The sequence below is a fragment of the Saimiri boliviensis genome, chromosome 18 (assembly GCF_048565385.1).
Source record: "Saimiri boliviensis isolate mSaiBol1 chromosome 18, mSaiBol1.pri, whole genome shotgun sequence".
Lineage (NCBI taxonomy): Eukaryota > Metazoa > Chordata > Mammalia > Primates > Cebidae > Saimiri > Saimiri boliviensis.
This window is the reverse complement of record NC_133466.1, coordinates 34,381,310-34,408,372: the sequence shown is the minus strand read 5'-3', so window position 1 is coordinate 34,408,372 and position 27,063 is coordinate 34,381,310. Positions and strand designations below refer to the sequence as shown.

Sequence of the window (27,063 nt, the reverse complement as noted above, 5' to 3'; positions counted from 1 at the left end):
TGCTGGCATTAAAAATGTTAGGTTTAATTATAAGCCATTTTCCAGGGCTGACCTATTCTAATTGCTATTCAAATCGCTTTCTTGTTCTCTCTCTCTCTGTTCTTCTTCCTCTTCCTCTCTCTTTCTGTTTTAATTGAGTGAAAGTGATTATTTTTTTCTCAAACACCTATGAATATTGTGCAAATTATAATCATCTTATTTATAATAATCCAAGTCAAAAGAAACAGAAAGAATTTCCCCCCCAAAAAAAATCACTCATCATTTTCTGGAACACTGCAATATGAGGCATATACTTAAAATAAGATTAAATAATTTAAATATTACACATTAAAAATCGTGACTATAGTAATGAAGAAACTGTGGTATTGGAGAAATATTAGAGAATCTATAGAACTGAATAAAGACCGCAGAAATTGATACAAATAAAGTCAGCTGAACTTTGATAAAGGAGAAAAAGAAATAGAATGGAAATAAGATAGTCATTTCCATCAATGCTGCTGAAAAAGTGGGCATGAACTCACAAAAATGTGAATCTAGACACAGAATTTAGACCCTTCACAAAAATGTATAGACCCTTCACAAAAAAATGTATGCAAAATAAATTATAGACCTCAGTATAAAATGCAATACTATAAAACTCCTAGGATTTCACATAGGATAAAAAATTGTATAATCTTAGACTTGATGACTTTTGAGATATGTCACCAAAGGCATGATCCATGAAAGGGCAAATTGATAAGCTAAACTTAAAATTTTAAATTTTAAAAAATCTGTTCTGCTAAATACAGTCTCAAGAAAATGAAAAGACAAGGCATAGATTGGAAGAAAGTATTTGCAGAAGACATATCTGAAAAGAAACTGTTATCTGAAATACACACAAAAAAACACTTATAACTCAAAAATAAAAAAAGTAAACATGCCTATTTAAAAAATGAGCCAAAGACTCTAACAGACACTTTACTAAAAATAATAGACATATGGCAATTAATTATATGAAAATATAGTTGACATCATACATAATTAAGACAATGCAAATTAAAATAACAATGACATATAACTCCTCATGCATTAGAATAGACAGAATCAAGAAGACTGTGTACACCTTATACTGTCAAGTACATTGAACAATAGGAACTATCATTCATAGCTTTTGAGAATACAAAATTGTACAGAGATTTTGGGAAATAGTTTGTAATTTTCTTACAAAACTATATATGTTCTCACCATAATATCAATCTCACTCCTTGATATTTATTTACCAAAAGAGGTTAAAAACTTACAGGCTGGGCGCGGTGGCTCATGCCTGTAATCCCAGCATTTTGGGAGGTCGAGGCGGGTGGATCACAAGGTCAAGAGATCAAGACCATCCTGGTCAACAGGGTGAAACTCAGTCTCTACTAAAAATACAGTAATTAGCTGGGCATGGTGGTGTGTGCCTGTAATCCCAGCTACTCGGGAAGCTGAGGCAGGAGAATTGGCTGAACCCAGGAGGCGGAGGTTGTGGTGAGCCGAGATCGCGCCGTTGCACTCCAGCCTGGGTAACAAGAGCGAAACCCCGTCTCAAAAAAATAAATAAATAAAAACTTATGTTTACAACAAAACCTGTACTTGTATGTTTATATCATCTTTATTCATAATTGCCAAAACTTGAAAAGAACCAAAATGTCCTTCAATAGGTAAATGGTTGAATAAATTGTGCTACTTCCAAAAATAGATGATTATTCAATGCAAAAAGGTAGTTAGCTATCAAGCCATTAAAAGACATGAAGGAAACTTAATTTAACATTACTAAGTGAAGAAACCAGTATGAAAATGCTATGCATTGTATGGTTTCAACTATATGACATTTAGGAAAAGACAAAAAACCTGTTGAGACAGTCACAGAGAGCTTTTAGAGTAGTGAAAATAATCTGTATGGTACTGTAAAGATAGATATATGTCATTATATAGTTGTTCTAACCCACAGAGTGTTCAATACCAGGAGTGAACACTAACATAAACTATGGCCTTTAGGTGATAAGGATGTGTTGATGTAGGTTCATCAATCATGATAAAAGTATCACTGTTGTGGGGATGTTAATAATGGGGAGGCCAAGCATGTGTGCAGCAGGGCGTATACGGGACACTGTTGTATCTTCCTCTCAATTTTGCTGTGAACGTAAAAGTGCTCCACGAAATGAAAATCTTTTTAAAAAAATCTGAATAACTCTGGAGTCAGAGGGGAGCAATTGATTGAAGCAATGGAATGATTGAAGCAATTGATTAAAGCAATGGTGGTCTCACAGATATGGGAGAGGTGAAGTTATGGAGTGAGAGGACTAAAATTATTTCTGTTCTGGAGAGATTTGATTTGAGATTTTCTTAAGGAAATAATTCAAGTTAAATGTTTCAAATATAGTTCTATATGTAAGTGTAAAATCTAGTAGAGAAATTTGGCTGGAGATTACAATGTTGTGGTCTTAATATTAGAGGTGGTATATAAAATGCATACACGGATGCCATCACTCAGGGACTGAGTTTTTAAAAATGAACATTGACAGTGTACCCTGAGCAATTCAGAATTCAATATTGTGGTGTCTGGGAAAAGCACAAAGATCTAGTGCAAGAAAATGAGAAGCAGGAGGAGAAAAACCGGAGTGTGAGATTTTGATGTAATTTCTAGTTCAATGCTATATTTCTTCTGGAGCTTTCCTTGCTGTACATGCTGAAAATGAGTAACTTTCTATTTTTTCCCTCCACCTTCTATCCTTGTGGGTCTGTATATTGTTTGCCTGTGCTGAATAATAAGGTAAACATTAGTGTTTCACAGTCAAATAGGCTTTATAACCAATCTACAGTGTTTATTTCTTAAATTTTGTGTATTTCTCCTTCAGCATGAAAATCTATATCAGTTTCTAATGAGCTAAATTGATTATTTTATTATTTTGTGTTCAGTTTTCCTCTTGCTACATACTATATTAACTGTACATTGTTGAATAATTTTGATTTAGCTTGTCCCTCTTATTTTCACATAATAAATGGACATAAACCTAAATAAAGGGCTATTTTTACTGTTTTCTTTTCCATTGTTTATGCCACAGGCCAACATCCTTCAGAGTACAACTTTACTTTTCCTTTCATGTAGCATGAAGGAAATGTCAAACAGTATATAGTCTCGTCACTTATGTGTCTAAGTTGGTTACATTTTCTAGAAAAGACCATTTAAGCATACAACTAGTTTAAAATTGTTTATATATATAATATGCTATTGGGTCTTTGGGAGCAAGAAACTATATTCATATTCTATGTATTAATACATTGTAAAGACTCTTTTTCTAAGATTGATTACTTGAGCATAGAGTATAATAGACAAGATATTCAAAATCCCCTAAAATAACATTAGTATTCACACATTATGCCTCACTCATGCAAATGCCAACTAATATTCTTAAATTCTAAGTATTTCTCATTTCTCAAAGTACACCATAAAATACAATTTTGGTAAAATCAACAGCAGAAAACTTATTTCTCAAGAAAAAAGTTATCCTTGATGCTTACCTTTCAGCAGTTTGGATATTGGTAATAATAATAATAATAATATGGCTTACAATATAATAGACTACAAGTATAATAGTTACAGTTAAGATCAAATTTAATTTTTCACTAAAAAGTTTTGTTTATATGCATAATTATATTTTTATGTTTTTTAAATTGTGAGTATGTTTTCTATACATTTGATACGAAAATATTTTTATATTCTGGGTGAGGTGGTTAACAATGGTAATTTTACTGTTTTAGGAGGCTGAAGGGAGAGGATCACTCAAATCCAGGAGTTCAAGGCCAGCCTGGGGAACATAGCAAGACCCTATCTCTACAAAATTAGCTGGGCATGATGGTGAGTGCCTGTAGTCCCAATTACTCAGAAGACTTATGTGGGAGAATTGCTTGAGCCCAGGAATTAAAGCCTCCAGTGAACTGATTATGCCACTGCACTCCAGCCTGGGCAACAAAGTGAGATTTGTCTCTAAAAAGAATATATATATACACACACATAATATGTTATATATAGTAGGATTAATATTAAATTGAAATAAAAAGTGGGCAAAGGACATTTGTAGACAATTCTCAAAAGAAGTTATACAAATGGCCATCAAACATCAAAATATGCTCTACATCACTAATTACCAGGGAAATGCAAATTAAAATTACAATGATATTTCATTTGCAATGAAATGCAAATTAAAACTACAATGAGATGCAAGAACAACCATATTTTAAAAAATCAAAAAATAATAAACATTGGTGTGATTATGGTGAAAAGGGAATACTTGTATACTGCTGTGGGAATGTAAACTAGTAAAACCTGTATGGAAAACAGTATGAAAATTTCATAAATAACTAAAAGTAAAACTACCTTCTGATCCAGCAGTCACACTACTGGGTCTCTACCTAGAGGAAAATAAGTCATTATATGAAAAAGACACTTGCATATGCATATGTACAGTAGCAAAATTCACAATTGTAAAAATATGAAACCAGCCTAAATATCCATTGACCAACAGGAAAGTAAAGAAAAGGTGATATATATACACTATGGAATACTACTCAGCCATAGAAATGAATAAAATAATGTCATTTTCAGCAACCGGGATGGAGATGGCAACCATTATTTTAAGTGAAGTAACTCAGGAAAGGAAAACCAAATGTTGTATGTTTTCATTTATAAGTGGTATCTAAGCTGTGAGGATGCAAAGGCATAAGAATCTTATAAGGGGCTTTGGGGACTCAAGGCGAACGTGGGGAGAGGGGTGAGGAACAAGGACTACAGATTGAGTACAGTGTACACTGCTAAAGTGATAGGTACACCAAAATCTCCGGAATTACCACTAGGGAACTTACTGTGTAACAAAAATCCACCTGTTCCCCCAAAGCTATTGCAATAAAATGAATAAATAAATAAATAAGCTTTGAAGTTAAAGTGTTTCTAAGATAATCATGTCCTAAATTTTTTATTTGTGTCCACAGATGCTTCTGTTGATCTACATAAACATACACACATTTGAATTCACTTTTATATCTCACTTTTTGGGGTGGGGGGCAGCAGAAGAGATTAACTAAAATGGATCACCAACTTGGATGCTTATAATATTTTAATACATTTTGCATCAAAACAATTATTGAATATATATAACACACAAGCCCCAGTTTTTTTCTGATGGGAATACAAATGAGTAAAATATAATCTCTGATCTTAAGGACATTAAACTATAATCTCTGATCTTAAGGACAAGGACATTGATAGGAAAACAAGAAATGTGTGTAACTAACAATGTACGTCTCATATCTATTTGTGCTATGTCAATGACACGGATAAGTGTTACGAGAGTGGACAGACAAAAATTATTTCTTCTTTTTTTGACATTTGGAAATAGGAAATTTCCAATAAAAGACAGATCATTAAAAATTAGTATCATTTCACTAGTCTGAAAGGAACAGAAATGAAATTGTGAAAGAGAATGAGTCAAGTATATATACAAGTAAATATAGACCGTACCTTATTCATATTTGCATCATCTCAGCTAAGTATTATTTTAGACATATAACAAACATTGAACCAAAATTTAATGTATTAAGGATTGTAGCCTCCAAAAATATAGAAGAGATTGGGGAAGAATGGTGATGGGAAGTGCTGAAATGACATAGGCCTAAGAAAGAAAATCAGGGCAAGAATTTTATTACCATGTTACTCTGTATTAAGGAACTTAGACTTGTTCCCATAAGCAACGTTCTGGGGAGGTATTATGTATCTAATTTTATTTTTTCAACTTTTATTTTGAGTTCAGAAGGTACATGTGTAGGTTTTTTTTTTTTTTTTTTTTTTTTCATGAGTGAATAGTGTATTGTTGAGATTTGGTATAAAAATGATGCCCTCACACAGTGGGTGGGCATAGTACCCAATAGGTAGTGAAAATGTTTAGATTTATAAAAGAATTAGAAAAAGAAAGTGGCTACATGCCTTTCATATTACAAGAGAAAGGACTCAAGGTATGAAGAAGACTATTGTACCTCCAGTGTGAGATTACAACAGAGAAACTATGAGACAGGTGGATAAAGTGGCATCACTTCATGTACTTTGAGAAAAAAAATACTTTTGTCCGAAGACTTTTGTCCAATGCATTGAGTTCACGTATTTAACAAACACTTTATCAGTCTTTGTAACATGGAAGAAATTAAAGTCTGAAGTAGATATATAAAATTCAACCTGACAAAAGATAAACTTCAGCTGAGTTAAATTTAAAGGCGTTTGAGCAATGAATTACTCACGAATCAGGCGCCCCCAGAATCACAGCAGATTCACAGAGACCAGAGATGTCTCATGATCAGAACAAATTTATAGACAAAAAAGTAAAGTGACATATGGAATCAGGAGTGAGGTACAGAAACAATGAGCGTGGTTACAGCTCGGAGTTGGCCTTATTTGAACACAGTTTGAACCTTCAGCAACCTATGAGTGGTTGAAGCATGGCCACTGGGATTGGCCAACACTCAGCCACTGTTGCAGGTGCATACTATTAAGTTGAGTTTCCATTTTGCCTGACTATTAAACTAGGTAACAGTTTATCCACAAGGACTGAAATATAAAATATGCATCCTTCTTAGACCATATTTAGTTTGCTTTAACAGTTGTTTCCCCCTTTTGGTCATTTTCTCAATTTTGAGTGATTGACCAAAATCCTAGTCACTGAGGTTACTATCACTATCATAAATGTACTTACATGGTTTTGAAACCCACTGGGAAACAGTAGAAAAGCAGGTTTTGCAAGTAGAGAGTAAGGACTGAGTAGAGGGTACCTCCTTATGTCAGACTTTCTATTTACAGCAGAAAAACAAAACCTGATCTGTTTTAGTATCTATGTGTTTTCTTAAAGACTTAGTTTGATTATGTAACATTTATCAGGAGTGGCTTCATTTTAGCTTGGTTTCCTTTGGTTTGCTGGGGCCTAGTGCCTGAGCTCAGTCCAAAATAATGACTTCCCCTAATTTTTTTTTTAATTCCCCTTTTTCAGCCACGTTCTCACTTAGGTAAGGGTTTTACCAAAACTTAGGGCCTTCGGGCCAGTCTGAGTTACCATCATTTTGAATTTCCAGTCTCAGCACATCATTCATAGGTTATGGTGTCTTCAGGGTGGCACATTTATTTGTCTTCAGAGTAGAAAATTTCTTTCAGCTTTTGTCATTCCAGTTGAAGAGAGATCATCCGATGTTCTAGAGATAGCTGTATGTAAAAATTTAGTAACTTTGAGAGAATACAGCACACCAGGGAGACTATCATTATGACTATTGGGAGAATAATACCAAGTTTGGAGTATGCTTCTTACCCAGGGTTCCCATAAACCAAACCATGTAAAATTAAATAGATTAAGAAATGAGCTATATGAAGAGCTTACTTGCTTGACTAAGTAGTCTTTTCATTAATCCCCTATAACTGAAATTATATAATACATTTAATATATTTCTCCATAGGCTGCAAGTGTCAGCAACTTCACAGGTATTTTTCTTTTAGCCAGTTATATTATTTAGCATAACTTTTACAAGATAATTTAAAGTATGATGTGTAACAATAGCCTTTAAAGAAGAATTTACTGTAGACTGTATTTTGAAGTGACATTTCTAATTATTGCTGCTTTGACTCTAAACCATGGAAAAAGAACCTAACAAATGATGTCTTTTTAGAAAAGTGAAGACCTCCTGGCAATGTTCTCTTTAATCCATGATTTGGGTTACAAGGAGTTTTGACTGATTATAAGGCAACATCTTACCACTAAAGTTTCTCATCTGCACTGGGGTTTCATGTTTTCTCGATTAAAGTACAAGGTTATTCATGTATAAGGCTGGATGCAAAATCCTTCACAAATAAAAGTGTACCCTATAAGTGCACATAATAGATCCCCTTTTCATTTCTGTTGTTCATAGGGTCATAAACAAGGAAACAATATTCAAATATAAGAGTCTTGTTATAGCAGACGTTTTGATCCAGGATCTTAAGAAAAGCTGTTCACATCAAGGATGCCATCTTCTTCTGGGGAGAGATTTTCCTGGTTAGTTTTATTTTAAGAGTTCCAATGGTTGTTCAGTTCGGCAGTATGGAGGGACCCTTCTTAGTTGTGAGATTATGAAACCAAGCTTCAAAGGCTCCAAAGTTTTGCAGTAGTGTGGACAGCAAGGACAGTCTTTCTCTAATGTTCTCAAAAGATCCAATCTTTGGGTTCTAGATTATGAAGGAGTTGTGCTCAGTGAACCATGGGTTTAAACCAAAGGATTGAAACATTGGATATTATAAAATGGAATCTTAGGTTACCATAAGCCATTCAGTGAGCCAAAATGATAACTCAAAAATTGTGAAAAGGAGAAAAGATTATTCTGATAGACAGGAGACTCAACTTTCCGAACAAGAAAACATGACGAGGACGTGAGCTCAGCTGACCGTCCCATTTCTTTCCCTTCCCTCCTTTTCCTATTGGAGTTTACTTAAAAGGTAAATGAAAAACTTTCATAACTTTTTAATGTTACATACTTTTAAAAGAGAAAACCAAATTTTATGCTTCCATTAGTGAATTTTTAATGTTAAAGCTAGTTTCTTGATTTTATAAATCTATTCGGTTTTAATTAATTTGACCGTAAGCTAAGATTTTTATAAACCCTTTTTTAACCCTTTACAATTTTTTTCTCAGAGCAGAAAATGTTCTAAGAAAACTTCTTTGTACTTTTTATGCCATGTCTAAGCATGAAAAAAAAAAAACCCTGAATAATGTCATTTAAACTTTTGCCAATACACTCACATATTGAATCTTTTACAATTAATTTTTATAAACCTTCTACAACTTGTTCAAACCTTTAGCTTTATTTAATATAAAACAATCATTTAACCTTCTAACCTAGGCAAATATTTTCATTCCCATACCTTCTTATAATCTCTTACAAAGACACATTTTATTCTCTTTACACAACTTGTATGTAAACATATTTTTAAGTAGTCTCAATTACATCTTACAATATTAATTCTTAGTGACTTTTACTTTTGGTGAAAACTCTGGTCAGTAAGGGATTTTAATTATGTACTAGGTGTGGAGCCTGGGACCCAATCATAAATGCAAATAAGATCTGACTCTTTCCGGCATCTAACTCCACGTGCCCTGGGCCTTACCTAGCTGTAAAGCAGGCAAGCTATACAATTAAAAGTCATAGTGACATTTTATAAAGCACTCAAGAGGCCTGATCACATTTGAATTGTACATATCTGGTGTAAATCTATTTTCATACATTCTTTCATGATATACACAGACCATGTACGATGTGTTTAGACACTTTGACTTGCCCTAAACATCCCTCTCTTTAAACAACCAGTCATTTTAATTTAGGACAAGAATTTATATTACAGTATCTTTTATTATATAAAATCTCTTCCACTTTATAACCTTACTTCCATAGGTAGGTGGCATGGCAAATTCCATATAATCCCTAAGGCTTATTAAGAATTTAATGCCTCCAAAATAAATTAAACATTTTTTTTCTTTTCTTTTCTTTCTTTATTTTTTTCTTTCTCTCTTCTTCTTCTTTATTTTATTTATTTATTTATTTATTTATTTATTTTTTTGAGATGGAGTTTTGCTCTTGTCACCCAGGTTGGAGTGCAATGGCACAATCTCAGCTCACTGCAATCTCTGCCTCCCTAGTTCAAGTTATTCTCCTGCCTCAGCCTCCCAAGTAGCTGGGATTAAACGTTCCCACCACCATGTCTGGACTTTTTTTCTTTAATTTTTAGTAGAGACAGGGTTTCACCATGTTGGCCAGGCTGGTTTTGAACTCCTGACACCAGGCTATCCTCCCACCTCAGCCTCGCAAAGTGTTGGAATTATGGGCGTGAGCCACCGCACTTGGCCAGTTGCACAGTTTTCAAAAGTCAAAACAGTTTATGACCTTAAAGCGTTTAGAATACGTAATATCTGACCTGCATAATTTAGACAAAATATATTCTCTAGCAACAATCTTAAAAGCTGTTTTTATTTCACAAAGATCAGTAAAATAACAGCATTACAGTTTTTATTTTGTTTTCACAATACTTTATTTAAGCACCTATTTTTGTTTAAGCTAATTAATTAGAACTCTTTCATATGAACATTATACACAACACATATATAATTACATAGACAGCAGATGACTAAAGTAGTTGTAGGATTATTCATTTGCCAGTTTTTAAGTTTATTAATTGGTTATTGACTTTATGGTGGAGTCCTTGGAAGAACAAGGCCAGGAAATGGGCTTCATTATTTCCCCAAAAAGTCCAGGCTGTTAGAGCTTGAAGATCCACTTTTAATTAAGGTGACTTTTAACCATAGCATTCTTTAATAAAGTCCTTTTAAAATTTTGTTTAAAAAGTCAAATAACCTTTTCAAATTTCTAGCTTTTGAACTTTACCAAAGGTAAACTTCTAGGTGCTCAGAGAAAGGAACATTTAAGGTAATCCATGGAGAAGAATAGACTAGACAAGGTCATGCAGCTATCAAACCAAAAAGGACTTACTTCCTAAGCAGGGACTCAAACCCAGACTGCCAGTGTAAAAAGGCAAAACCTTAGCTACTCAGATAAAGCACAGGGCAGTCTCCACTGCCCTTCCCAGAAAAAAAATCTATAGTAGTTAATTTTGAGCTTGCAAAGGCTTTTAACTACTCAAGATAGATTTTAGAGCTAACTATGAAATAAATCCTAAAATTCCTCTTCCGGGAAGGCAGAGACCAGGAGAAAGTGCTGACATATGGTTGCAAGGTCAAGCTCCCAAGGACATAAATCAAGATGAGGAAGCCATCCAGTTTTTTCGTTTGTTTCAGGGACCTGCAGGAAAGTCTGTTATTGACTAGCTTGCTGGGCCATCTTGAGCAGCCAGCTTATGGGGTCCTAAGCCCATATTTTATCTCAGGGACCCCTTGACACAGAAAAACAAATTTACAGCACAAATACATCAGTTTAAGACTAGCCTCACAATTGTTTTGCACATTAATCAAAACTTTACAGAAGAGATAAACAGTGATATTTACCATTCATTCAACTGTTTGCAAGCAGACACACAGAGAAGCCGGAAACCTGACTGGTAAGAAATTCTTACCCTTTTGCCAGGATGCCAAGCTTCTGGGTTCCCTTTCCCTGAGCAGCCTTAGTGACTCAGCTTGCCACATGACCATCATGCTGGGGCCAAGAGGCATCATAAAGGAAAACTATCTTTTCTTCAGTCTGGCAAGAGCAAAATACATATGATAAAACAGACATTAACCACGCTGCTTAGCACCCAATATCAAATTGACAAGGCTTAAATTAATCCAACCTCTGACTAGGTGTTTCAACACTGGGTCTCTGGGCAAGATGGTCGATCTGTGTAAGAGAAAAGATAAGAAAGGGAAAAGCGAAAGAGGAAAGCATTGTCTGTGGCAGGCTGGGGAAGGTGAAATGATCAGGGAGGCCAGAGAAAGACCCACCCATTGAGGCAACTCTCAGAACTTCAGGTGGTTGCTTCTTGGTAGCTAAGACTCTTTTCCAGCAGTCTCATCCCCTCTCAAGTTTCCCCTTTTAGGAAAGAATAAGCTCCCTATGTCCCAGGATCCTGTAAATCCCTAATCCTGTCACCCATAGTCATCAGCAAAGAGTACAAGACAGATTATTCCAAAGAGAATAGCAGTTGACATCCGGTAGTGCCAAATCCATTCTTAACCAAAGGGACTTTACTGAGGGGCCTCACTTTTAAATTGACCTTAGTGCATTGTTGTTCATTTGGAACATTCCCCTGTAAGTTATCTTTAGTAAGATTTTGCCATAAGATTTTGCTGCCTCTCAGGCCTAAGTTATAAGCCAGAAGGAAATCAATTTTCCAGAAATTAAGGATCCCATTTTTACCTAAATTATTGGCTTTACTTTCAGGTTCTCTGGATTAACTTAGCCAATAATTGGGTTTTTTTTTCCTACTTGAGTATGCAAGAAAAAATTAACAAAAGGCTGTAGAACACAAAAATTGCTGTTAATTTTCAAAAGTGAAATTTTATATCCCCTACAATATTACTGGTTACTACCATTTCCTCTCTGACCCGGTCAAATGTAAGAGACCTCTAACTGGATCCAAGCCAGTTCATTCCTGGATCAAATCCATTCCTGGACCCACTCCACGATGCCAACCCCAGTTTGGATCAGAAATTTGCTCAAAGAAACTCAGAGAGCTCAAAACACAAATCTGTGGAGTTCTAAAATCTGAAAGAGGGCTTACCCACAATCCCCAGCTTCTCTGAGAGATCAGTGGACACAAGTGGGTCCTGCAGGTTCCTTGCATGTTCACTCAGTGCTCCTGAGGGTCGCTAGAAACTCCATTTTGCATCCTGCTTCTGGCATCATCTGATAAAAGAAAAATTTCAGTTGAATCAAATTGAAAGGACTCGAGCAACGAATGATTTGCAAATTGAGCAGTCCCCAGAATCACAGTAGATTCACAGAGACCAGGGGTGCCTCGTGGTCAGAACACATTTATAGACAAAAAAGGCAAAGTAAAGTACAGGAATTGGAAGTCAGGCACAGAAACAGTGAGATTGGTCACGTTAGGCATTTGCCTACTTGAAAGCAGTTTGAACATTCAACAGCCTATGAGTGATTGCAGTATGGCTGGTGGGATTGGCCAACATTCAGGCATTGTTACAGGTGCATACTATTAAGTTAGGTTTTTGATTTTGTCTGACTATTAAGCTAGGTTACAGTTCATTCACAAGAACTCAAATAGAGAAGTGCAGAGTCCTTCTCAGGCCATATTTAGTTTGCTTTAACAAACCACTGTCCTCAAAAACTCACAAACTCTTATAAATGTTTAAGCTAGTAATCTTGTATCCTAAATTGACTTTAGTCATTTATATTTTAATGCTCAGTATTTCTATTTTGAGGCCTTTTAAAATGGAATTAGATTATTTCTTTTACTAGATTTTCTTTCTTCCCCTGATCTTTAGATCAGGCACAAAAAGACAACTGTCACATGATCTCACTTAGATGTAGAAGCTAAAACATTTTAACACATGGTAATGGCAGAAGAAAAATAGATAACAGATACTGAGAAGGGAGAGTAGGGGGAGGGGAAGGGATACAGAGAAGTGAGTTAAAGCAGGGATCCCCAACACTGGGGCCACAGTCAGCTACCCATCCGTGGCCTGTTAGGAACCAGACTGTGCCGCAGGAAATGCATGGCAGGCAAGTGAGCAAAACCTCATCTGTATTTACAGCAACTCTTCATCATTCACATTGCTGCCTGAGCTCCACCTCTTGTCAGATCAGCAGCCACATTAGACTCTCATAGGAGTGCAAACCCTACTGTGAACTGTGCATGCAAGACATCTAGGTTACATGCTCCTTATGAGAACCTAATGCCTGATGAACTGTCACTGTCTCCCATCATACCCAGATGCGACCATGCAGTTGCAGGCAAACAAGTTCAAGGTTCCCACTGATTCTACATTATGGTGAGTTGTATGATTATTTCACTGCGTATTACAATGTAATGATAATATAAATTAAGTGCACAATATATATAATGTGATCCCCAACCTCCATCCATGAAACCCTGACCCCCAACCTCCATCCATGGAAAAATGGTCTTCCACAAACTTATCCCTGGTGTTAAAAAGATTGGGAACTGCTGGATTAAAGGGTAAAAACATGCAGTAGACAGAAGAAATACATTCAATGTTTGATGGCAGGGTAAGATGACTATACTTAAAACAGTCCTTGGATCCCTGATTTGATCACTGAGCATTATACATGTAAAACATTTCTTACCCCATAAATTTGCATAAATAAAATAGTAGGAATTTAATAGTGAATACTGCTTTATCCTTGTGGCACATAGTATACGGACAAATGCCATGGGCAGCCACAAAGTAATAGAAAATACAGCATCAGCCCACTTGTCCCAAGATAAAAAAAATCAGTCAATGATTTTTGAGAAGTTTTCTATTTTATGTCCACTTAAAATTAATTTTTCTGGAAATAGTCTAGATATTTTTAAAACACCATATGAGATTTGCCTTATATGCACAAAACTAAGCATTTAAAAATTTGTGCAATATATATGTATATACATGTACATGTTCCCAAGTATATGTGTGTATATATATTCAGCCAAAATATTATGAGATCCTAGTATTTCTTTCAGCAATATTTTTTAGTTCTCTATGACCAAATAAATGTGGATATCAGAAATGGAGAATTTCTAGGTTTTTCTTTTGTAATCTATATTCAAATAATTTGAAATGTAAATCACTGCCTTGTATATTGAGGAATCTGTTGGTGATTTCACCATAAAAACAAATGTCAGTTATTTATAAATTCTAGCATAGACTCCTTAAGAAGATTTATCAGAAGCTGTTGTTTAACATGTGGGGAGAAAAGCATTAAAATTTGATTTTATGAAAATTTAATTTTTGAATTTTTATTATATAGCAGTTTCACTTTTTAAAATATGAAACATTAAAAATAGTAAATTTTTTATATTCTCTCCTATATAATACTGTCAATTTTTTTTATGTCTTTCTTTCTAAGGATTTGCATTGCAATGATTCTATAAATCTTTCTTAACTCCTGCAAGGATGGTTGATCTTTAGAATGCCATTGAAAATGAACTTGTGGGACAGGTAATTCCTATGTGGCAAACCTATTTGCACACTGGCATCAGCATGCAATGACAAGACATAAAAACTGTCGGAGCAAGTCATGTGAAGAACATCACACCAAATAACATTATAGAGGACTCACGTAACCAACAATAACACACTCTTCCTGATCTCTTTAATGCCATACATGTAATAAATTATTCACCTAATTGCATACTATAAAATCTACATTTTATTCAAACCACGTCATGTGTTTTATAAACAAACACAAACACACATACACACAAAGTTTCCAGTGCATTAACTTCAGTAAGAAGAAATATGAGACACAGGCAGCTCTGGAGACTCTCTGATAGAAGTAAACCTTTATTATCCCATGGCATTGCTGTAGTAGTTCTAGCCAGCAATTCCACAGACACTTAAATCTAAATTAGTTAATGGTCCTTGTCAGCAGCCTGCAGTTCTAGAGCTGCTGCAAAGTATTTCTTTCTTCCAGTCACAGACAGCCTTGGCTAGAGTGAAGGATATTGAGGAAGTAGGGCATGTGTCATCAATGAAATATATTGGATCTCTAATGTACATCTCCTAGAAACTGTTATTAATCCCAAGTTTCTCAGCCTGAAAGTCTAGTAGCTGCCAAAAGGAAATAGTGATAGTGGCAGTTAGAGTGACCAAGGCTTAAAAGGTAAATATCTTTCAGGCATGGACAAATAATAACTAGACTTGAAACAAAAACGTCTACTGCTAAAAATAAATCTATTTTAAAACAAAACTAAATTTTGAAACATGCAATGACTTTATTACAATAGCATAACATTTAACCAAACATTAAATTTAGTTTTGTGTGTCTGTGTATTCAAAAAAAGTATTTAAAAGCTTCATGATCTTGGGCAATTCGCTAAATATCTCTGGTCCTACTTTCTTGTTCTTTAAAATGCAGTTAATAATGTATCACTTAGAGGGCTGTTATGAGTAGACACTTTGAATATTTTAAAGCTCTTAGAACAGTGCCTTGCACATAGTGGGCAAGATGTAAGTGGATGGTAAATAGACTAAACAGAGATTTAAGAAAACTACTCACAGAAATTCAGCTGAAATGTCTACTTACAAGGATGGGATGAGGCTGATCATACTCTGTCAGTTGCAGGCTTGTGGTTCATGAACAAATTGCTTAACCTTGCTAAATCTCATCTGTGAAATGGAAGTACTATTTGTTTCATAAGGTTAACTGTGGGAATTAAAGAGCAAGTCCACCTAATATAGTCAACGGAACAAAACAGATGTTCAGTACAGAAGAAGTAATATTATCCAGCTTCTCCTGTCACTAATTAGTGCTAAGCTCATCTCTGGGTTACTCTCCATTTATCCTTGTGACCTATACTGAACCAGACTCAAACTTCTATCAACACTTTGATACCAAAATCCTTTCTGTGTTGTGCAGGCCTACTGGAAATGAAACTGTTAAAAAGAAAAACCTCATGGTGCTATAGCCAGAGGTGCGTCTGAAAGTATAAACCTGGGAAGTTACTTAGAATCAATTACTTTTGAAAAGTGAAGACTTGCTATGGTAGAATTCAACTTAGACGTTATTCTTTTTCTATCAAAAGCAGGAGCTACAGATTTATAGAAAGAGTGAGAGGCAGTTCTGTACAGCACAGAGCTACGGAGGTACAGTTGATGAAGTCTCTGCATTTGTGTTGGAAGAGTGAGCAATCGCAGACACACAAAATGAAGTTAATATCTAAGCACCCATGAAAGAATATGATCATTTTAGTTTGAGCTAATTTGTGAGAGAGAAAAAGATCTGATAATGGTGGAGACCTTGTATGAAAAGTAAGATATTCCATAGAAAACTAGGATAAAAATATAAACCACATCTAACTGAAGGATATCAGTTTTTTTACATAAAGAGCTATGTGCTATCCCAATAGCTATGTTGGAGAGTGATTTTGAGTGAGAATCTGAGGAAATTTATATCGATATGTGTGTTGTGTAAAATGTATATAATGGAAAAAAGTATGACAATAACTACAGGAAAGTTAATTTGCTCACCTGTTGCTCTTCAAGGGACTATAGACTAGAAGTATGGAAACAAGCGTAGTTAAAAGCTAGATGAACAGAATTGGGGCCATTCATCTGCAAACAATAATAATAGTAGCTATAATTGATTGCAGCATAATGCTGAAATAGTACTACTGAAGAGTTTAATTTATTACTGGAGAAAAATCAAACAATCATGGCATAAGGATTCCAGCCATACTGAACTGCATATGATCCAGGACACCTAGAAACACCAACATACATTTAGGTATCTTCCACTTTAAATATATGATGTAAGCGTCTGAATACACATCATGAGATAATCTTAAATTGCCAACAAATTAAGAGTCATCTAATTTCAGATACTATAGTGTAAAAATCCAGATACCTTTTTGTTGTTAAATACCAGTAGGTTGTACATGTGAGAATCTGATGAAACTGAGTTCGTAGCATGGCAATGCATTCTACTTTTTTATTTGGTTTTTTAATTTGAGCATTTTAATCCATAAACCTCATTAATACATGTATTTAAGAAAAAGTATATTGAATGTTCATTATGTGTCAAGATGTATAATAAAGAGATTAAAAATCACAGCTTCGGAACATAAGAAAATTATTTACTGAGATGAGAGAATAGTAAGCAGATACTCAGAGAATTTTAAATGCTAGAGGAGCTTTTAGAAAGAGATGGATTAAGGCAGACGTTAGGAGTTTGGGAATATAGTTACGTATATAGGAGGAGGTAACATCTTAACTAGACTTAAAAAGCTGAAATTAACTAAGTGATTAGGTGTTCAAGTCTTCAAAGATCGTTCTTTGAAGATAAAGCCATCTGTCCAAAAAGTATACAAAATATACATAGAAGATGGCATTTTAAAAATTAGAAATACATCTATATGTATAGATTGTAAGGATGGATACAATGAAAGGAAACAAAAATAATTTGGAATTAATGTTTTAGCCTGTAGGAAACCACTGGTGGATTGCAATTGGGGGAGCTAAAGTGTTTTAGAAAATCACTCAGATGCTGTAGTGGATATGGCTGATGAACTACCCAGATAGCTCTTTCTGAGTAGTGAAACTTTTTCATTTCTGGTACTACTGCTGCTGTTGCTGTGTTAGCCACGTATGGCTCCCTGCAGCAAACCTTCATAGAAACTCCCTCAGCCATGATGATCTGCTTACCACGTCCTCATGCTCCTTACTCCCTATGAGATTGAACAACCACAATGAGTGACTAAGACAGAAATGTGCAAGGCTGGTGTGATGGGAGCATTAACCCCGTGGAGAAGTTTATGCTCCAGTACACCTCTCTGCCCACTCTTGGCTCCTCCCCTCTGAAAATCTTTTAAAATCACACCAGTCGTCTCAGTCCCTCTGTGCAAGCTGTTCCATGCGAAAGCATCTAGTCAGCCATCTTGCCTCCCCCATCCTGACCCACTTTGAAACTATTAACTCTTCTGGCCTCAGATCCTCTGCTTTGCTATTACCTGATATCTCCACCACATGACACAGTATTCTTTTTATTCTGTCAATCACCAACAAACTATTTGCCTTAACTACCAAATAAAATTGCTATATCAATTGATTACATTGATTAATGTAACCTATGTTAAGCACACATATCTAAATATTTTGTGTAGGTGGGTGGGATAAGAGGGTAATCTACCACTATGGGATTTCGTATTCTTATTATTTGTTAGCTGAGAAACAAGGCACACCATAATAGAGTTTGAGATGTTTTAAGACCCTTAATATAAAAGATCAGGAAACCAAGTCCCTGATGAGTAATAGGTTACATAAATTGCATATTGTGCTCAGACAAAAATATAATGATAGGCTAGTATTATATCTGGGTTAGATTTCAGTAGCTTCCTGTTTGGTAGGTTTGATATCATATAAACATTATCTGGGCCACAACTTCTTAAGGAGAAAGACTCAATTCCAATAGTGGTGTTTCAGGCTAAAATAAGTTGTGAACTGTATACAGACAGTGCATCAAAAGAGGAAATCAAATATGAGAGACAGAAAGAGACCGAAGTTAATCATGCACTAGGCAAGGTTACTTTGAGAGGTTCCAAAGAGCCAGAGATGATACCATGCTGTTTCTTGTAATCCAGAGCAGATGGCATGCATCCCTTTCTAGTCACACTCTCAGGACAGAAACGGAAAGGTCAGCCTAAGGGAGCACAAGGAAAGAGGCTGGTATTGAGATACTGACTCATACATCTATACTTCTGCTTTTAACGAAAATCCTTCATAATGCCATGCCTATTAGCCATGATGAACACACACACACACACACACACACACACACACACACACACATTATAAAATATTCATGTGAAGAAGAAAGCTGTGTATGTTAACAAAATTTTGCCATAACCATGTAGTTTAGGTTTCTTAGAAATAGAAGGCTCTAGTACTGGGCCAATAGTTTTCAAAGTTGTTTTTCTTTTTATGTTGAATTACAATTATTTTTACCTAAGATTAATATTAATAAATATAGTTATACAATTATACACCTAATTGTAAAGACATTCACACAGAAATATGTATATGACTGAAACAAAAATTTTTTCTCTATTTTTCCTTTTTCATTACTCCAGCTTTCTTCCCTTCCTTCCTTTTCTCCTTTATCTTTTTTCTCTTCCTCTTTCTTTCTCTTTATCTTCCCTGACCTCTCTCTCCTTCCTGCCTTCCTCTTTCTCTTTCTTTCTTTTTTCTTTATTTTTTTCTCTCACTATTTCTTTCAACCGAATTGCATAAATTTATTTTCATGACAAATAAAATGAATTATGACTTTTATTTTAAAAACATTATTCTGAGGCTCTGAATAGATATAAGGTAAAACTCAGTAAGCAGTTTGATCAAGAGAAACATAAAGTACCTCAGAGATAAAAATTAGTTTGGAATAATACCCACTTTATTGAGGGGTCTATAATTTCTGAACCTAGACTTTACAGAGACAGAAAGATTTACACTAGAGAAAGTACTAGAAAATCTCACATGGATACATTTTAATCTAACTCTTAATGTTTCTTTGTGCTCTTTCAGTATTGAGGTGAAATCATAAACATGTTAACACCCAAAAGCTTATGAACATGGAATTTCAATGTCTTCAGCAAGATAATCAACTTGAAAAACATCTATCTTTAAACAAAGACAATGTGTTTTAATATGTATGTGCTGCTTTAGTAAATCTTAATACGGAATTATAAAAATAAATGATGAATTCTTTAACATAAAGGAATTAATGCATCTGAAAAGATTAACCATGGAGCTTGAGTGGCAAGGAAAGAAGATATAAGATATTTCTTCCTTTTTTCACCTGAAATTTTGACTAAGAGAAAAAAGGTATAAATCCATTTCTATGTGTCTTGGTGCTCAGAAGACTTTGGTTCCTGATGGATTCAAGGGAATATGGATTCCCTTGAATCCACAGTAGAGATAAGAAGGTGACATGTTTGGATAAGAAGGTATTAAACGTAGTTGGATTATCCTTAAATTATCTGTTCAAAACTTACTCAAAATGCTGCATTTAGGTCTAGAAAGCCTAATAATGAAATTTACGTGAGTGAATATCGTAGACCAAAGGGATGTGTAGAGAACATGATAGTGCTCCATTAGAGCTAAAGAAACACCATGCCTTCCAGGGAGCTGCCAACAGGCTCTATCTATCAAGCTCAAGGAGTTCCTTTAACGGTAGTCCCACATACCAACCTCGAATGCCAGCACAATGTCCTCATGTGTCAAAGGTTATCACATCACTCACAGCAAGGGATAGAAAGATGCCTAAGGCTCCTCTATCTACATCAAAAGATTATAAAAGCCTCTTCACATTCTCTCACATCCATGTCTGGAGCCAAGCAGGAACAATTGTTCTTTAAAAACTAAAGGTAGAAAAGCAACCATTTAAATTATGAACTGATAAATTTGTATTTTGGTTAGGATTAAATTTTACTCCGAATTTAAACATGAGGCTCACGAACTTTCAGTAAATAATAGTCGTGATAAAGGGCCAGCAATTGTTCTGTATATACAAACAATGGTGTGATTAATTTTAAGACTTCACACATAGTTACAAGGATAATTTTCAAGCCCATACACTGAAATAAAGTTAATATTACAGAAATGGCATTGAGATTCATTGCTCTTATCAGTTTTTCTTTGTTAATAAAGCTAATACCACAGATGTATAAATTCTCCAATTAGCATGTTTTTCTCCCAAATAAAAAGGATTACCTTCAAGACTGCTCAGATGGCTAATCCACTTAGGCTAGAATTTGCTGCTAATCTTTTGCTTATTTTCTTACACGTCCTCCAAAGAACGCTACTCCACAGAAATATACTGATGGAAAAAACCATAATAAGTCATGGAGCAATTTCCTTTGCCTTTAGTCAAGACTGAAAACATATTCTAAACATAGTTATTTGTCAAAGATATTAAGATATGAAGAATATACCTATAAAAACTTATAATTCATTTTAATACTGGTTACACTTACAGTCTAAAAACACTTAAAAGATAACTACTACCTCAAGAGCACCTCTCTGTCTTTCCATATTTTTCATCAATCTATTAAATAACACATTTTCTAAATGGTACTAATCCTCTAGTATTTATTTTTCTATCATATTTTGTGGCATGATATGCTATCCAAAAATATAAATTAAAAATGCACGTGTTATATTATTCACATTGAGCCACATAGTAATTCATTCATGACTTACGCCATCATTCTGAAACAAAAACCCATTGACTGAAAACATTTGCCAATTCCTGGTTTAGGGATTGGGGAGACACGCACGTTAGTAAAGAAAGTATATTGCGTGATGCTGCATGTACATATATCGAGATGAAGTTTCCTTCTTTTTGCCCAAGCTTTAGTGCAATGGTGCAATCTTGACTCACTGCAACCTATGCCTCCCAGGTTCAAGCAATTCTCCTGCCTCCGCCTCCTGTGTAGCTGTGATTACAGGCGCTACACAGGAGGCGGAGGCAGGAGCGTTATTAGCACCACTACGCCCGGCTAATTTTTTGTATTCTTGGTGGAGATGGGGGTTCACCATGTTAGCCAGGCTGGTCTCCAATTCCTGACCTCAGGTGATTCACCCGCCTTGGCCTCCCAAGTTCCTGGGATTACAGACGTGAGCCACAGCGCTCAGCCTATAATTTTTTAAAAAATGATTTCAAAACTATTTTGAGTATTAACTAGGGGAACCTCACATAATAGCAACATTTTTTCTCTCCATAGCAAGAGAGAAAGAAAAAGAAAGTTCTAAATAAATTAGGGTTTCAGAACTTTAGCAGCACATGTGTACAGTAATTTCTTAATCAAAAGTAACTTTACTTATAATAGCAAAACTATTACCTTTATAACAAAACCGTGAAATATTAAAAGGTTAAGAATAAAGTTCCATGACATAGTTTTGATAATGACATATCTGGGATCATTAAGCCATGTTTCATACTGAGGATTTTTTTCAAAGAAATACTCAAATAAATCCAAAATAAATATTGTAATAGAAAGCTAAAAATAAGAGATGTCAGATAAGTCAGATTAAGGTGTGTTAATTATTGTAAAGAGTTACTTACTGAAGCAGCAGTGACACTTGTGTTGCCACCATCAAGTGCTTCTTACTTTCCCGAGAGTTGGAAGAAGTGTAAAATAATGTCAATGTCAATAAATAAAATCTCAATCCAACTTTTCTGTTGAAATTTGGGGAAAAGAACATCTTTCTCGTGGGACTCCCATAGATGTAGAGAATTGCAAATGCATAGGCCTTCCAAGAAGAGGAGACTCTCCAAGTCCCAAGGGAGGGAGGTGCATGATAAAAGGAAGCTTCTTGGACAAAAGTTGTTGGATTTGGTTTCTGCAGCTTTATTCAGAACAAAAAACAAATTGTAGCGGCAATCTAGGTCTCCCAGCAACACAGACACACAAGAGAATGAAAGGTTGCATTTCATGAACTCACGAAATTAAGTGTGCTAAGTAGTTGTATTTTTATTCTGGGTTGAAGGTACAAAGGAAAACGAATAAAAAGGTGGAGTACAGCTGTATTCTTGTGTTCCATGAATGGATGTCCCTACTCTATGCCAGGTGCTGTCAGTGGATCTGAGGTAGAGAGATGGAGGCAGCATCCTTGTATTCATGTAGGTAATAGATTTATAGCGGCAACATGGTAGTCTAACCAATAAAATTACTAATGTAATAATTTCCTTATAAATAAAAATTATAGAATTTTAGTTTCATAAAAGTACTCTATGAGATAAATTGTTTAATATTTTTTCAAGATTTATAAGAAAGCAAAAAAGTTTCTAACCTGCAGAAACTCTTAAAATACAATTTTTAGAAGAGTCCTAATATCTACTTTTAAATTATCAAGAATATAGCTAGCAAAAAATACTTTAGAGGTAGAGAAACGTTAAAATAAAACTACCAAATCACTGATTTAAGCAATTTTGTATGCTTGAGGTTTTAGCATTAGTTGTTCAGCAGACGTGAGATAAGAGTACCATGAACATCATATTTATTTTTTCTATATAGAAGTAAAATTACAATTTGATAGCAGAACCACATCCAATTTTATATTTCATAATGTGTTCCCTGTAGATCCATCAGCTAGAAGCTACAGTGGGTAAGATATATACCTTACACAAAGTGGGAAGTGGGGACTTCAGTTATGATTTCCTACTTTGGAATGTGGAAATGGTGGTCAGAATGAGCATCTCACCTTCAACGTCATAAATTCAGGGACTTTATAACTCCTCTGTATGTGCAAAGTAAATTATGCTCTAAGACTGAAGTAATTTTCTTCAGATTTCATTCCTTATAATTAAACAAGCTGAATATATGTATGGAGAGCTTTTAGGGGAATTTCTGGCTGAGGTGCTGTGGAAGATGCAGAAATTGTACCTTTCCATGCCTGGCTGCTACAAGGTTGACAGTGAATCAAAGTTGCTGCAATCTGTTATCATGTTCCTGTTTTAATTATGATAATTTGGTATTTAATGGTTATAACATTTTCACTACTTTCAACTCAGGATATTTGTTTGGTGCTTTCATAGTGAGATTGTCAAATTTACCTAAAAGAGAACCTAACCTTATATCCTTAAAGCAATTCCTTCAAGTAAGATTTAAATCCACAGGCTGGGTACAGTAGTCCACACCTGCTGCCCTAGCTACTAGAGAGGCTAAGACAATAGCCTGAGCCCGGGAGTTTGAGTCCAGTGTGGGCAACACAGCAAGATACTGTCTCTAATTCAAAAAAGAAAAAAAAAATTAAGGATTCCAATTCAAATTGAAAGAGCTGTATCATATATTCATCGCTACTGTTCTTCCTAAAATAATGAAATATACAGCTCATCATTTTTTTTAGGTAATAAAATCAATAACAATTAGTAAAAAACAGGTGCTATTTAATTTACCTGCTCTTTATTTCAAACTGTTTTTCTATTAACTTCATTTGTCTATTTAATTATCTGCAATTATGTAGACATTTTAATCACTTTACCTCTTTTTCATTTTATTACTATAAATTATTTCTTATAGAGCTTGTAGCAATAATCCTACCAACACCTCCAATTGGAAAACCTGAAATCTCATCTGGTGAACTAGAAGTACACTTTTGCATGTAATCAGAAGAAAGAAAGAAAATATTAAAAGACAGAAAAAAAATAAGTAAAATGATACAAGAGAATAAAGAAGAAAAAATTTTTTACAAAGTAAGAAGGAGATGAGGGAAGAGATAGAAAAAAGAATAAGAAAAGTTAATACTAGAGAAAATCTAGCAACTCACAGTAGTAAGAGTTCATTTGCATTAGGATTTAAAAAAGAAAACTAAAAAATGTTAAAAGGGTAGGCAAATGGGAGTCAATGCAGATTAAACTATTAAAAATTAATTTGAACAAATTCTTGTTTATTTAAATAACACCTAGAAATATGTAGTTATGTCAGATAAATAATTCTAATATTTTAAATGTATGTAACATTTAAATGTAATTGTTTAAAATATAATTAACCATTATAATATTTATACATATATATTTTCCTAATTGCTTGTCAATATATAACAGTATATCTTATATTGTAAAGTCAGTCTTGTTTTTCCCCCTCCTTCTCTTCCTCTCTTCTCCTTTCTCTCTTCCTTTTTTTTTCTATCTTTTTCTCTGTCTTCTCTCTTTCCTTTATCCACTCTTATTTATTCTCCCCCACTGAAGAGGAACATAGAAATCACAATCAGACCCACAGAAACTGCTTACAGTAGGGTCACCAAATAAGGAACACATTTGCTTATTTGCCCCCTCAAGGTATCTTTTATCTATGTCTTATAAATGAAAATTTAATTTTCTATATTATAGAATAAATTAGTAAATTGTAAACTTTCCAAGCATTAGCACAGACATATGGGTATTTCCTTGAGTATTAAAACATCCTAGATTTTACTTCATGCAGGGAATTCTGAATCATTTCCTGGGCTGAGATAGATGTTTTCTCACATTTCTTTATAATCCAGGTTTATTTATGATCACGAAAAATTGATGCATTATTAGTCACTGCCAAGCTTCATTCACCCAACTGTATGGTGAAAAAAGGATTCAAGTTTTGCCTATGACATTTTGTACTCCACCAGCCTTACACTTTGCTCCAGGTATACACAATGGAATAGACATTATGTTTTCCTTTCCTCAGGCAGTATATTTCATGAAAAATTTATTTCTTCCATCTCCCCGCTCTAAGTAACTCTGTAAGAAAGATAGACAAAGGGAACTGACCTTTAGTCCATTTGAATGACTAGTCCTGAACTGCTGGATTGCTGTTTTCTGCTTTCACTGTGAGTGTCACACTTCTTATCCTGACTCTTGCATACAAATTTAGCTGCCATCTCCTGTTGTACTTCACTCATATCAATTAGGTTCTCCACACAGAACTCAGTCAGTGGTTATTTTTGAAGTAGGTTGAGTTCAAAGTTCTTCAAAAGACTAGATTACAAATGTGTCAGTTTTTCTATCTCCTTAAATGGAAGCATGAATTGAGCAAAATACTACTGTTCTTAAACATAAAAAGAAATGCAATAAGCCAGCAAATGTAAAGTTAGGAAATTATCATCATACTACATTACTATGTGTCTAACAGTGATTAAAGTTATGAGTTCAGGAATGGCTAACAATGCAATGGCTCAGTACATAGACCAAAAATTAAAGAAACAACGAATGTCGATAAACGTAAAAATAGTAGCATGTCATTTGTAAATAAAATCAAATAGATACAAAATAGTATTAATATAAACATAGTATCAACTCAGCCTTTTGTATACCTTCCTTGGCATTTTGGGGTTACTGTCAGAAAACACAGAAGTTTATAAGCATGCTATTTTTTAAAAAATGTGTCTAGAAAAAAAAAGGACTTAATTCCATTCATCAAAAATTATTGACCTGAAATTTCAGAGACATAAATATTTAAGAAAATATTTTCGTACTCTTAGAAATCTGTAGTAAGATATCTGGGGAAGGAGGTAAAAAATAGAGATAAATGATAGCTATTAAATTCAATGTAAATTGAAAAATGCTTTTATTCTGTGTTTTACAGTCCTTCTCATAAAATAATTTGAGACTGGTTGATAATATTTAACCTGAAATAACTACCCTTAGCAACCTTTTATTTATTTATTTTAACTAAAATGTGCTGTTTCATTATTACAAAACATGAAGACAGCAGACATTTTACTTTGTTATAAAATTCTTGTTTTAACATTAAGGTGTAGAATTAGTAACATGATCATTCGTGGATTTTTCCATCTGTCCAAAGAGCTACACTTTTAGGTTTTTTGATATGAACACCAGAAAATAAGGTGACCTGATCTTTCATTTCATTTATATGAATTACATAAACTTTGGGAAATATACATTGTGCCTAAGATTTTCCATGACTTAGATGTGAATAAAAATTGAGAGATTCAACTGTCACCTCTTTGCTTATAGATAAATCCAACTGCATTAACATGGCTCACTAGGCCCATTATGACCCAGCATCAACTGATTTAACCTGTCTCTTTAACTTCTACTCTCACTTCCCACTGTATGCCTCAAATACAAAATTCTCACAAAGCAATATTCTCATTCCTTACAAAAGAATTGTACATTCTTTCTCCTTTAAGAGAAAGGCCATTTGATCTCACCTTGGACTCCATTTTCACAAGCAATTCTTCCTCTCTCCAAATACAGCTTTTTGTTCCTTCTTTTTTTTTTTTTTTTTTTTTTCATTTCCATGGCTTTCTGCACTTAAACTATAGTTGCTCATCGTTATTGCCTCTACCAGGATGTTTAAATTGTATTTATTTTTTGTCACCAGTG

At 34.5% G+C, this 27,063-nt stretch overlaps 1 long non-coding RNA gene across 1 annotated transcript; it reads right to left on the bottom strand.

Moving 5' to 3' along the window:
• Nucleotides 1-4,522: 4,522 nt before the first annotated feature.
• LOC141581961 (uncharacterized) lies at nt 4,523-25,570 on the bottom strand. The gene is made up of 3 exons (XR_012514787.1): nt 25,486-25,570; nt 12,287-12,411; nt 4,523-7,255 (listed from the first exon to the last, which is right to left on the bottom strand). It is a non-coding gene; the product is annotated as an uncharacterized LOC141581961 (long non-coding RNA).
• Between the last annotated feature and the right edge of the window lie 1,493 nt (nt 25,571-27,063).